The sequence below is a fragment of the Triturus cristatus genome, chromosome 7, assembly GCF_964204655.1.
Source record: "Triturus cristatus chromosome 7, aTriCri1.1, whole genome shotgun sequence".
Classification (NCBI taxonomy): domain Eukaryota; kingdom Metazoa; phylum Chordata; class Amphibia; order Caudata; family Salamandridae; genus Triturus; species Triturus cristatus.
The window spans coordinates 387,617,520-387,630,991 of NC_140590.1; the positions used below are offsets into that span (position 1 = coordinate 387,617,520).

Below are 13,472 nucleotides of genomic sequence, written 5' to 3' on the forward strand. Positions count from 1 at the left end.
TAGAAAACAAATCATAGCGCCTATCCGTGACTATTTTGATAATGCATGAACAGAAGCACAAGTTTGCATAAGACACCAAACTATATCCAGAAGTATGGTTCCTTTGGCGAAATACAGACTAAAAAAATCATCCTTTGCCAAAAACAGCCGCATTTCTTTTGTCATAGCACTATTGAGCGAAGGAAAATTATGTGCTATTCATAATGCAGCACAAACAGGGCAGCGCATCACCACTGTAACACGTGACGCATGAAAGAACAAGCACCATCCACACCAATGTATGCTGTATTTCCTAACTTTAATCTGACTCTGAAGACACCTATCGGGTGATTAGCCGTGCTTTAAAAATCCTGGTTGTTTGAAGGCCTGAGGTGGCAGAACGTTAGATAATAGGCTTGCATACCTGCCAACTTGAACAAAAATCTCACCATGTGAGAAGGCTGGGCCTCAAGCCGAGAAGTACCTAAGAGGCACTTTTGCCCCCTCCTCCAAAAACAAACAAGCATTGGCATAGCCAATAGGTCTCGCCCGTTGGACCTTATAAGTGTTTAGCCATGCACCAGTTGATGTTGTTGCACAAAGGATATTGTGCTGCATAACTAAATACTTATAAGGTCCCAAAGGCGAGACCTATTAGCTATGCCAATACTTGTTTTCAGAGTAATGACTCCCCTGATGAAGGGTTAATCCCGAAATGCATTGGGAATTTGAACATGACAATGTCTCAATCTAACGCCAAAAGAAATTCATTGTTCGAGAAGAGAAATGTTTAAAAGCACATGTGAAGATCAACATTGCGCATTTAACATTCAATAAATCATTGAAGATTGAAAGTACAATAATTGATTTTTTGGATTCCATTTGGTTCACGTTTTTTGAAAGCGTTGTGCAACCCTCCAGAGTGCAATTTGGGGACGTGAGGTGTGTCACACCTAGCGTTACTTCATAGATATTTCACCTACGCCCAGAAGTCAGAGGGCGGTAACCCATGTGCACCTAAATGAACTTACACATAGAAGATTTTGAACACATAGATTAACTACAGAGTGCCTCACCACACTGATATCTATACATTACGTGAGTGAGCCATCCTCATCCAATTCTTGAAATTGCCTTGAATTTAGGTAGCAAACAACTAGTAGCAACTAAAGAACTCCTTGGGTGTCTGTTGCTAACCTGATGACTTGCTGGTTGAGCAAACAGCATTTCTCTGAGGGTATCACACCAATTTTTGTGTTTGTTTAATGCTGAGAACTTACCACAAACCGGAGAAACCATCAATGTGCAGGGTGGATAGGAATGTTGAAGTATGAGTCCTTCAGGTCGAGGGCTGTCATGAAGTCACCTTGCTGAAGTAGTTGGATGACATCATTGAGTGTTACCATGTGAAAGTGCTCTGACAGGATTTATTGGCTGAGGGGCTTGAGGTCAAAAATGGGCCTTAGTGACATGTCATTCTTAAGAATGTGGAAGTATAGGAATACATCCCCTTGCTGCAGTGTTGTGGTGACATAGGTTCCATGGCCTCCTGGCTGAGGAGTGTGTGCATCTCTTCCTGAGAGTGGGACAGAAACCCCAGAGGTCTTCCCCTAATAGGTGCTATGTGGTCGGGGGTAGAGTAAGGGAGTCACTGTATTGCAGGTGCCGCCCCTTTAGAGGCACCTCTGCCCAGACCTCTATTATTGTTGTTTTTGTACCCTCCCCTGTAATAGCCCCAGAGGGTGTCTGTTGCTGTTGTTGCCTGGGGATGGAAGTGGATGCCTCAGGAGTGGTGGTTTTAGACCCTACACGGTATTGGAAGCAGTAAAAGGAGCCACAAGTGGATGATATCTGTAGTGCCCCCATGGCCTCTGCAGTCTGTCCTTTTTATATATCCTGCCTCTTTGAGACATCTTGTGTTCAGTTAAGGACTTAAAGCTTTGCCTAGTCTCCGCCCATATTTTTCATTGGCTTCTGTCATGTCCTTTGTAAATGTTGGCTTCTGATTTGTTAGTAGGCTTATTAGTCCCTCCTTAGTTCCTTAGTACCTCCCTTTACTCTGCTGTTACCTCCCATGAGGATTGGCCCTTTTACATGTGTCCTACTTGGGAAATTTCATTAGCAGTTCCGAGAACTATTTACTTCATTATTGTACACAGCACTCACGGACACTAGCTTTAGTAATGGCGGCCGCTTCCTAGCAGATTGCTTGTTTTATTTGCAACTTGTTTTATTTACTTACTTTAAGCAGTAACAATAGTGGCTGTGCGGGTATGCGCAGCTTGCGGAGCGGCGCGCTATAACTTTAAATAGGCTCAGCCTCCCCCACCCCGCTGCACGGACGCCAGTGAAGCGGGTGTTGTCTTAATTAAAGAAATCTACTTAGATTCTTCCTCCTTTGATCCTCCTCCCTTCCCATCTATGCCCTTCATGTGGCTTTTTTAATGCACGCGGTATCCGCTTCATGGTTTTTGCGTTTTTGTTGGTTTTGTTTGCCATATTGGGGAAGTCGTCACCCTCTGTAAATCTGTTATCCGCAGCACACACGGTGCTACCTCAAATCCTTTCATGACTGCCGCCTCTGCTCGCCTCGCTTGGCAGCCGCGCACCATTTGGATTTAAAATGATAAATAACAGCAATGTTACTTATCATTTTAAATCAAAAGCGGAACGGAACGGTGCACGCGCGCCACGCCGGACTACACTGCCCAGCCTGCCTCCTGTGTTCTTTCAGCCCGAATTGGAGTCCTGCTGCAGCTGCCTGCCTGCGACGCTCGGAGTCAGACTCCAGCGTCATTGCATCACGCAGGCCAGGCACCGAGTTAATGCAGGTGTGGGGCAACTTTGTGATACATGCGTTTGGCGCATGTGTCACAAAATGAAACTTTAGATCTACCAGGCGGACATGGTGTCAGCCCGGTAGTTATGTTGACAGCCCAGTTAGGGCCCGCGGCCCAGCCCACTGATGACGCCAGGAAGGTCAACATTCCAGAGCAGCCTCGGGCGGGTACTGTATAAGCCCGATGCTGCATTACTCAACCACACTGCCCTGCCTCACCCCTCCCTTTCACCAGTCGTCACTGGATGGGGTGGGGTCAAGCATAACTGACCCCACCCATCTCTATGACGAGTTGGGAAAGGTAGGGTTTTTTTCATTATTACAATAATGATTTCCAGCATTATTGTAATAACTTTACAGACACTGATTACAAAATAATAAACACTCACACACATTTCCTTGTGTCACAGAGTCATGAGACTTAACTCATGACCCTGTGAGGTGGAGTCACATGCTGCACAGAGTCGAGCTTTCACTTTCAGCTCCTCTGAACCAGCAGCAGCTCTGAATCGAAGGTGGCAGGAGCAGGTCCAGAGAAGCACAAAGCACACAGCAACCAGCATCGAAGCCATCAACTAGCTGACTAAGACAGAAGCAGCTGCCTGATAAGGTAAGTGTGAAATAATAATTTGTACTTTTAATTTTTTGTGCAATGTTTGCATTGTTTAAATATGCTGCTTTATATGATTATTTTAGCATATTGCCCAGTTGGTTGACCAGGTCTAGTATAATGCCTCATGAGTGCATTAAAAAAAATTAGCAAGGGTTAATATGATATTAACCCTTGCAAGTTTTTTTAAAATTCACTCTATGTCTGATGCAAAGCAGATCATGTAATATGCAGATGACAATATTTTTACTTAATGTTGCCAGATAAGTGGGTCACTGCTTTTAACACAGAGATAGTTGTTATCGACAGTTCATAAATTGTAATCCTTCTAATAGAGCACAGTGAGCTATAAACAACATGCAACTCTTCCACCTTGTATCCCTCACTCACTTATGTAACACAACCTGTACATTCATTTACACACTCATTTTCATAAAGCGCAACTCCTTACCCATAAGGGTTTCAAGCAGTTTGGGGGTGAGGGGATCTGCGGTTCAGTCAAAGAGCCAGGTCTTGAGGTCCTTCCTGAATTGCGGACGTAATGGTGATTGCCTGAGGTGGACAGGCAGGGAGTTCCAGGAGTTAGGAGAAGGATCTTTCTCCAGCAGTGGTCTTGCTGATACATGGTATGGTGGCCTGGGCCAGTTGGACGGAGTGGAGATGTCTGGTGTATGTGTAGAAGGAGAAGTGGTGGTTGAGTTATCAATCCATCATGTGTTTGTTAAGCGTGACTACTCACCAGTAAGGGCCTCAAGGCACTGGGGAAGAGGGGAGGTGCAGGTTCCAGTCCATCAAGGAGGGGGTCTGTCGAAAAGACAAGATTTTTAGGTTTTGCGTGAAGATGGGAGTGATGTTGTCTGTCTAAGGTGGAGCGGTAAGGCATTCCAGGCTCTGGCTGCGAGGAAGGAGAAGGAGCGGCTTCCCGATCTGGTTTTCCTGGTGCAGGGGACAATGGCGTAGGAGAGCTGGGCTGATCGTAGGGCACTTTTGGGTGAGTGGAATTTGAGTCGGCTGTTCAGGTATGCTGGTCCGGTGTTGTGGCGGGGTTTATGTGCATAGGTGAGAATCTTGAAGGTGATTCTAGCCTTGATGGGGAGACAGTGGAGTGTGAGCAGGTGCTGGGCGATATGGCAGTGTCTTGGCAGGTTGAGGACCAATCTTGCGGTGGCGTTCTGGATGTTTTCTAGCTTGCGGGAAAGGTTTTTGTTTATTCCGGCGTAGAGTGCGTTGCCGTAGTAGAGTCTGCTGGTGATGAGGGCGTGAGTGACGGTCTTTCTGTGCTCGAGGGTGTGAAAGCAGGAGGATGCGACCGAGTTGATCTGGCGGTCCATTTGAGCTCGGAGTCCAGGATGATACCAAGGTTGCGTGCGTGGTCCATGGGTGGGTGGGCTTCCGAGGGCGGGGGCCACCAGGTGTCGTTCCAGGCGTCGGGGTGTGGGCCCATGATGAGTACTTCTGTTTTGTCAGTGTTGAGTTGTAGGCAGCTGCTTTTCATCCATTTTGCGACAGCTTCCATGCCTTCTTGAAAGTTGTGTTTGGCTGCTTTGGGTTCACTGAATAGGGAGAGAATGATTTGGGTGTCGTCCGCGTATGAAACAATATTAAGTCCATGGGTTCTGACGATGGGGCGAGCGGAGCCATGTAAACGTTGAAGAGCCTTGGGCTGAGGGAAGACCCCTGGGGGACTCCGCAGGTGGTTGGTGTAGGTTCCGAGAGGAAAGGTGGGAGTCTGACTCACTGCGTTCTGCCAGAGAGAAAAGAGTGGATCCAGTCGAGGGCCTTGTCCCAGATCTCTAAGTCATGGTGGGGATGCACTGCAAGATCTTATGAAGTAGATGGAGCGTGTGGAAATAGGAGGATGAAATGGCGTTGATTTGGGGGTTTATTGAGAGCGAGGAGTCCAGGAAGATGCCAGGGTTTTACGCGTGGTCAGTGGGTAGTGGTCATTGTGGGCCCCCTCTGTGTGTGTGTGTAGGGGGTGCACTGGGGGGTACCATGAGTTCCATGCACCAAGTGGCAAGCACTGCGTGGTGCCTGCCACATGGTGCAGGAAAATGTTGTGCATGCTCTTTTGACATTGCAGACGGTGCTGCAGCCAACAGCACCGCCCGCAATGTTAAAAGGCCAGGATGCGCCCGCAGTAAGGTGGGCGCATCCTAATTGCACTGGTGGGACTGTCGCTCGTATGGCAGGCGGTCAAAACCATCATAATGAGCCCCTTAGGTCTTGTTTGAGCTAAGCTTGAGGCAGCTGTCCTTCATCCAGGTGGTGACTGCTTTATCTCCTTGTGGAAGTTGCTCTTGGTGGCTGTGGGTTCTTCTGTAAGGGAGAGAATCAGCTAAGTTTTGTCGAAATAGGAGATAATGTTGAGTCTGCGGTTTCTGACGATGGCTGCAAGTGGAGCCCTGTAGATGCTGAAGAGGGTGAGGCTTAGGGAGGATCCCTGAGGCCCTTTGCAGCTGATCTCAGTGGGTTTTGAGTTGAATGGTGGAAGTCTGACTTTCTGTGTTCGGCCGGTGAGGAAGGAGTTGATCCATCCAGGGCTTTGTCGCAGATGCCAGCGACGTGGAGTCTTGCTCAGAGGGTTTGGTGGGAAATGGTGTTGACGGAGGCTGAGAGGTCCAGGAGGATGAGGGCAGCTGCTTCGCCTCGGTCGAGGCATTTGCATCTAGGTGTGAATCTCTAGATAGCTCCCTGGAACAAAAGGATGCTGATGGCCCTTTAAATTTGGCCTGATAGAATCTGATAAGCCTCCCCACCCCCTTTGCACGTTGCTGCTTGGAATGAAAGCAGAAAACCTGCAGGCGCTGCTGAATGTGTCCCTCCCACAAATGGGGATTTTGGTTGGCTAGGGTATACGCCTAAGCCAGCAAAAACCCACCATTATAGCCAGGTTAATTCAGATACACATGTAAGATTACCTCTGCTCATCGTCTGGTAGCTTGGCGCAGAGCAGGCAGGCTTATCAAAGAGGCAATGTGTAAAGAATTAGTGCAACACATAGTAAAGTAACACAGTAAAAGATACCACAAAAAAACTTCACACCAGTTGTAGAAAAAGAAGCCTTCTTTATCTAATTAAAGCTAAGCCTAAAGGACAACAGTCTAATCGGTTTATTAGGATTTATGCCAGTAGTAAAGTTAATTGCTCATTCTCCAGGGGCATCACAATGCTCAAGAAAGATGCAGGTGCTCCCTTTGAGGGAGTCATAGTAATATAGTAATCCTCAAATGAGTCCACTGGTCACCTCCACCTCGGAAAAGTCTTCAATGCAATGGGGGTTGAAGTCAGGCCATGGGCCCTCGAGAGAGTACCTGGGACTTGGAGTCGCTGCTCTGGCTGTCTGCGGCCTCGCACACGGGGTCCACGGGGTGGGAAGTTGAGTTGTGTACCAGCATGGCCGAAGGAGCACAGTCAGGTCTATGGCCACATACTGCTGTGTTGGTGGGCCTCACACTTGGAGCCAATGTTGGCAAGAGGCACAGAGGCAGGCAGGGCCAGGGTTCAGCCACAGTAGAGTCACGTGAGGTGTTCCCATAACTCTGCTCACTAAACCAACAGGATTCTAGAGTTCATGCACAGCGCCACAGGCACTCACTGCAATGCACACATACTAAAACATACACACACATTGGTTCACATATATTCGTTTAAACGTGTATGCACTTCTTTGCAGAAACTAGCAACTCTACACAAAATTACACAAAACACAATGCTTGCAGAGACCCAGGATCTCACTTGCACTCATGCACATTCCATTAAAACCATCTGAATTTATTATCTTAAATGTTTGTGTTTATTTGTTTTGTGTAAAACAGTATTGTACGAGAAGCACTTTTGCTAGAAACATTACATGAATACAGTGCAGTAATTGTTTGTAATAATTCTTGTTTTAATTCTTTTAGCACATGAGAAATTGGAGTTAAGAATGATCGTAATATAATCACATTCAAGATCAGTACTGCGAGATATCGAAAGAAGACACGTGGTGGCTCTTGCCCTGCTGCGACAGAACCTTGATCGAAACTCAGCTTCCTGGTCCTAGACCTCAGGCCAGAAGGTAGTACATGCTTCGCTATTTACCGCAAAGGTCCACATTCAGCTGTGTATGGGTGCCAACTGTGTGGTCTTTAGGCGTGGAGGCCTGTTGGTTTATCCTAGCAGAACAGTGCAGAGAGTATGAGGTTGTGGCGAGTAAAAATTTTAAGGGGATAATTTTGTGTGTTTTCATGATTAACTATGAGAAGTCCAAAAATGTTGATTTTTAAATCTTTTATTATTGTATGCTCTCTTTCATTTATCAACTGTAGCCTAATATTCCCTTACTATCCCTTAATGCTTACTGTCCATAAATATATTAAACCCCAAACTGCCCATACATTCTGTCGTTTCTTGAGGCTTAAAAAATGGACTACTCTTTAATGCTACCCTGATTCATAATAGCCCTGTACTACTCCTTAGTGCTACCCTAAAATCCTGTAATTATTCATTAACGCTAACTTTACCTGAATCATTACAATTGATTGCTTGTCTCCTGACCCTTTACCCCACCTCATTTTAAATGCTCCTGTCTACTTTGGGAGGATGACGCTTAGCCCTGCTACGAGTACACTTATGTTTCCTGTATAATGCATGAAAGCCACTACTTATTTTCATTCTATTTTTTCAGTCAACATTGTTTTTCACACCGATGTTTTTCAGTCTACTTTTTTCCGTACCGTATTTTTAATGCACACAGAGTATGTAGAGTGAGTAGGATATATAAAATCTATCTAATGTGTTGTGACAGTGTGACTCCTGTCCATTTAGTAATAGGATCACTGATATGACTAGCACTGTCTAAAGGATGTAATTATAGTCTGTCTTGTGTGTAGAATAGCTCCATCCATATATTTTTAGAATTTGGAAATAGTCTAACTGCAATGGTAAACTCTTAATTGGAAAAATATAAATTTATTTTGCTGTGCTTGGTACAGATGGCTGCTGGATATATCAGAGATCTGCCTAGAACTCTTTTAAAGGGTATTTCTCAATGCAAGTCGTATGGTTTTTACAGAAAATTTCAACATGTTTTGTATTATTTGCCATCTAATGTCAAGTCCAAATGTATAAGTACTTTGTTTTAGGTTTACTCCTAACATATACTGAGTTTATCCTTATAATAGTAATTCAAGGACCCCATAATTGGAATATACCCTTTAAATTCTAGACAGATCACTGAATTGACATGCTCAAGCTTTTCAATCGCCACTGGTGTTGTGCATGCAATGGCACCTAGCCTCAAATCTTACATCATATTTTAATTATTAACAGGATCCCAGGAGGAATTCTGAACTAGTTACAAGGCTATACCGCTCGGGGGACAGCTGTACGTGCTGCTGCAGTTGCATTCCTGTCAGAATGAGGATGGATGTCTAATTGCTGTTACTATTGTGTGCATGACAATTCATATTAGTGTATTCGTTATTTTGCGTAATATAGTTTTTGTGTCTTCAACCTAGGGAATATTTAAAAACAGGTTAGGTTTTCTATTTCCAGTCTGATCTATTGCTAGACACAATGAACACAGTTGACAGTTTACTCGTATACCCCTTTTTGGGTTTGACACATGCTGATAAACTGCAAGTGAAAACATTAGGAGCTGATAAACCTGAAATTAAAATTGAGCAGTCTGCAAAAGATAGGGGACAGGGTTATACACGTCGGTTTACCAGAACATGGTATGATAGGATAGAATGGCTTACTGGTAGCGCTTCTAAAAATACTTGATTCTGTTTCCCTTGCTTACTTTTTGGAGGTGAAGTTGCCTGGACAAAAACAGGAGTTACTGACCTAAAGCATCTGGCTGAAAAAATAAAAAAACATGATTCCTGTAAATCCCATTTGACAAATATGTTGCAATTATCTCTTTTTGGAAAATCAGACATTGTACAGCAATTGAATGAAGCATACCGTGTGGGAGTAAGAAAACATAATACAGAAGTGGATAAAAACCGATACATTTTATCAAAATTGATTGACTGTATTTGATTTTGTGGTGCCTTTGAATTGGCATTACGGGGCCATGATGAAACTGAAGAGTCTCTAAATCCTGGCGTGTTCAGGGGCCTTGTTGATTTTGTCTCCAGCATTGACAGTGCTATGGAAACACATTTAAAAACAGCCACAGTGTTTAAAGGCATGTCTAAAACTATTCAGAATGAATTGCTGGACTGTATGCTGGAAGTAATAAGAGAATATATTACACAGCAGTTGAGAAGCACTGATTATGTAGATATCCAAGATGACGATACAACTGATGTCTCTACTAAGACACAGTCAGTTCTAGTCTTCCGCTACATTGATGGAAATTGCAAGGTAGCTGAAAGATTTTATTGTTTCACACATCTAAAAGACTCATCAGCAGAAACAATTGCCTCAGCCATTCTTAATGAATTAAACATTGTTTTCCCTGAGCAATGTGCTAAAGGAAAACTAATTCTCAAAGCTACGATGGTGCCAGCGTCATGCGTGGTGCAACAGGTGGGGTGCAAAAGAAAATCAGGGATGTTTACCCAAATGCACATTATATTCATTGCTATGCCCACCAACTTAACCTAATTATGGAACAGGCTTCCTCCAAAATATCTAGAGTTAAAATTTTCTTTTCAGAGATTGGTGGTATAACAGCATTTTTTACACGTTCCCCGAAAAGGACTGATATTCTTGAACAAATAGTTTCAAGAAGACTTCCAAGAGGGTCTGCAACTCGCTGGAACTTCAATATTCGAGCAATATTGATAATTTATGAATACAGAGACGATCTTCTTGAATGCATGTCAACCATTGCAAACAGTGGTGATTTTGAATCAAATATTATATGTGAAGCTAAGGGATTTAGTAGAACGTTAGATGATAGAGAGTTTATATTCTTTCTGTTTCTTTTTTACCGTATAATGCCCCAGGTAGACATTTTATATAATCAATTGCAAAAGCGAGACATTGACACTGTATATGTCCAGAAAGCTACTACAGACTTTGTGACAAGCATCACCAAAGTACGGGAATCCATTGACAGTTTGGATTCTACACTGCCACAAGAATGTACATTTGTAAACCGGAGACTGCAAATAAATACTTTGACCCAAGAAGCAAAAGAAGTCTGTGACATTATTGTGGTCCATGCCAGAGAGCGCTTTGCATTAACAAAGCATCTTGTAAGTGCAACACTATTGCGAAGTGACCTTTTTGAAAGACCAAATAAATCTTTCCCAGCTGAGGCACTCGCAGAAACGATAGAAGCCTATCCTATGTTAGACAAGGCCAGATTGCTTACAGAACTTTCGGTCCTATATGGAAGACGTGACTTCCGTCAAACTACTGGTGGCGCCATGGCTTTATTTAGTTTTTTGTGTGAAAAGAACTTATAGAAATCTTTTTCTGAGACCATAAAGCTTTTAAGAGTTGTCATTACTACACCCATGACAACAGCAGAGTCTGAGAGATGTTTTTCCACACTAAAGAGGGTAAAAACGCTTTTGCGAAACACTATGACTCAAGCTAGACTTAATGCATTGGCTATGCTGTCAATGGAAAAAGAGCTAATAAAGGAAATACCAGAATTCAACAAAAGAACAATTGAAAAGTTTGTTCATATTAAAGATCGACGAGCAAACTTTCTATATAAATAGGAAATATGAATCTGATGTGTAATCATAGTTTCAGGTGTTTATAGCTCAGTTTGTTTTGTTTGATGACATTAGGAAGTACTGTTGGAAATGTACTCATTCCATTTAATATTCATACAGCTCCTGTACAGTTGATATGTATTTATATATGTGTGTTTATGTATCTGTGAATTTATAGATATTTGTTTTCATATTTTATTATTTTGTAAAATATTTTTGTTGTTAGTGTTTAAAAATATGTTGGTTTATATGTAGAACATTTAGTTATTCAACTAATTTATTTTTATTTAACCGTTTTCTACTGTACTAACAGGGACAAGAACCCTTCTACCTGTGATTGACATGCAAAGCATTTAAATATTATTTTTATTTTTTTAAATTGTGTTTAAAAATATCATATTGGTTTTGAAAGTTCTTAAAGTGTACATTTATTTATTTCCATAATTTCTTTTTATTCAATTGTTTCTGCTGTGCTGGCTGAAGGGCACAAGGACCTGAGAGTGGCATGCAAAGTATTTATATAGTATTATTTAAAATAATTTTGTTTGTGTTTACAAATATCATATTGGTTTTGAAGGGATATTTCTTAAAATATACATTTATATATTTCCATATTTTATTTTATGTAGCCATTTTCTACTGTACTGACAGGCACAAGGGACTGAGAGTGGCATGCAAAGTATTTAAAAATAAAGTACAAAGTTTTTACCTAGCCTGCTTATACATATAAAGTTTGAGTTGTTTCTTTCTAAAATAAATGAAAGATTTTTGATGGATTTTTCTTGTATTTTAAGCAATGCATATTACACTCATTTCATAACTTATTTTTATTTAGTGGTTTTCTAAAATACTGTTTTAAGTACAATAATTACTTCATTTTTTATTTTGCAAAATTGCCTTGCTCAAAAATGCAAAGCTTTTGCTAAAAATTAAATGTTTGTTTCGAATGGATATTTCTTATACTTGTAGCTATTTAATATGTCATGAAGATTACTGGGCAATCAACATTGAATAGCTGATGCAGAAAAGGAAGTGGCCAGCCTTCATTTCCGGTAGGAACAAAATTACAAGTGTGTTTCTTTGTGGATGTTTATGCTCCTATGTTAGGTGTTTTCTATTTGAAAGGGTAGAGACAAAGCAGTTTTGCTTAGTACCCTAGCCCTCTTCTGAAGTCAGACTTGCTTGGCAACACAGAAATTCTCTGAAATATTGTATGAGTTTTCTTTTATGAATGCCTAGAAGAACTGATTTTTCAGTCCATTTATCACAGAAATAGTGCTGAAAATTGCACCAAAAAATGCCAATTTAAAAAAAAATTCTTCACGAGGGAAGAACCTCCCGACCCCCCCTTATTGCCGTCGGGCTCGCTCGCTCGCTCCCGTATGTTGATTCCTTTGGAAATACGTTTCACCAGCTGCCACTGCTCAAATCCGGTTTCAGACAGTGCTCCTGCAGCTGCTCAACACCCGCTTGCGCCACTTTCATGCTTGTAGCCCGGCCATAGATGAGTGAGAGGAGGAAGAGGAAGGATCCGTGAGCTCCCCGAGACGTAGGTCACAACATGATTAAACTAAAAAGTACACACATGGAACAGTTTTGCATGCATCGCTTGTATTTCTTATGTGTATTGAATAAATTAAGATATTTGCAAAAAAATATTTGGTTACTTTTAGCCGATTTCATATGGTAAATATGCTTCAAGCAATCCCTCCCTCTCCTAGCTGCACTATCGCCAGCTTCATGGATCACGAAGCGGGTGCTCTGTTAATTAAAGAAGACATCTGCAGACACTTCCTCCATTGTTTTAGGTAAATTCAAGCTGTTTCTAGTTTGTTAACATGTTGGTTCTATATGCTGTTGAATGATTGTTTCATACCGTGAACACCTTCTTACACGTGTAAAGCGCTCTGATACCTCTGGGTCCAGCCAGCGCTATATAAAACCTCTCAAATAAAATAAATAAATAGTTTCCCCCTTCCTCCCCTAACCATGCATTTCGTGTAGCTTGTTTTTTAATTTTTACGGGTGTGCTGTCCAGTTCATGGTTCAGTTTATATTTCACTGTCATTGTTTATTGCCATTGTGTTGCTTTTAATACATACTTCTCGTTCTTACACATTCGCAGGATGGACAGCTGAGCTGTCCCTCAGTTTACACAGATGTTGAGACCTTAGGCTTTTGACAGTAGTGCTGTCCCTCTGCTCACACGGATCTGACAGCACATGTAATTACTCTAGTGGACAGATGCTGCAAGCCCATTTCTACAACAGCAGAAACTCTCTCATGTTACACCTATGCTGATCTTACAGACTTGGCCCTTCAAACGCAGTCTAATTCATCCGGGCTTACATAGTATAGAGACCCCTGAGGTTGCAAA

The 13,472-nt window shown here is 42.4% G+C and overlaps 1 long non-coding RNA gene across 1 annotated transcript; it reads left to right on the top strand.

Moving 5' to 3' along the window:
* The first annotated feature begins 3,292 nt into the window (after positions 1 to 3,292).
* LOC146809754 (uncharacterized) lies at positions 3,293 to 11,805 on the top strand. The gene is made up of 3 exons (XR_014966483.1): positions 3,293 to 3,428; positions 7,334 to 7,488; positions 8,742 to 11,805. It is a non-coding gene; the product is annotated as an uncharacterized LOC146809754 (long non-coding RNA).
* Positions 11,806 to 13,472: the final 1,667 nt, after the last annotated feature.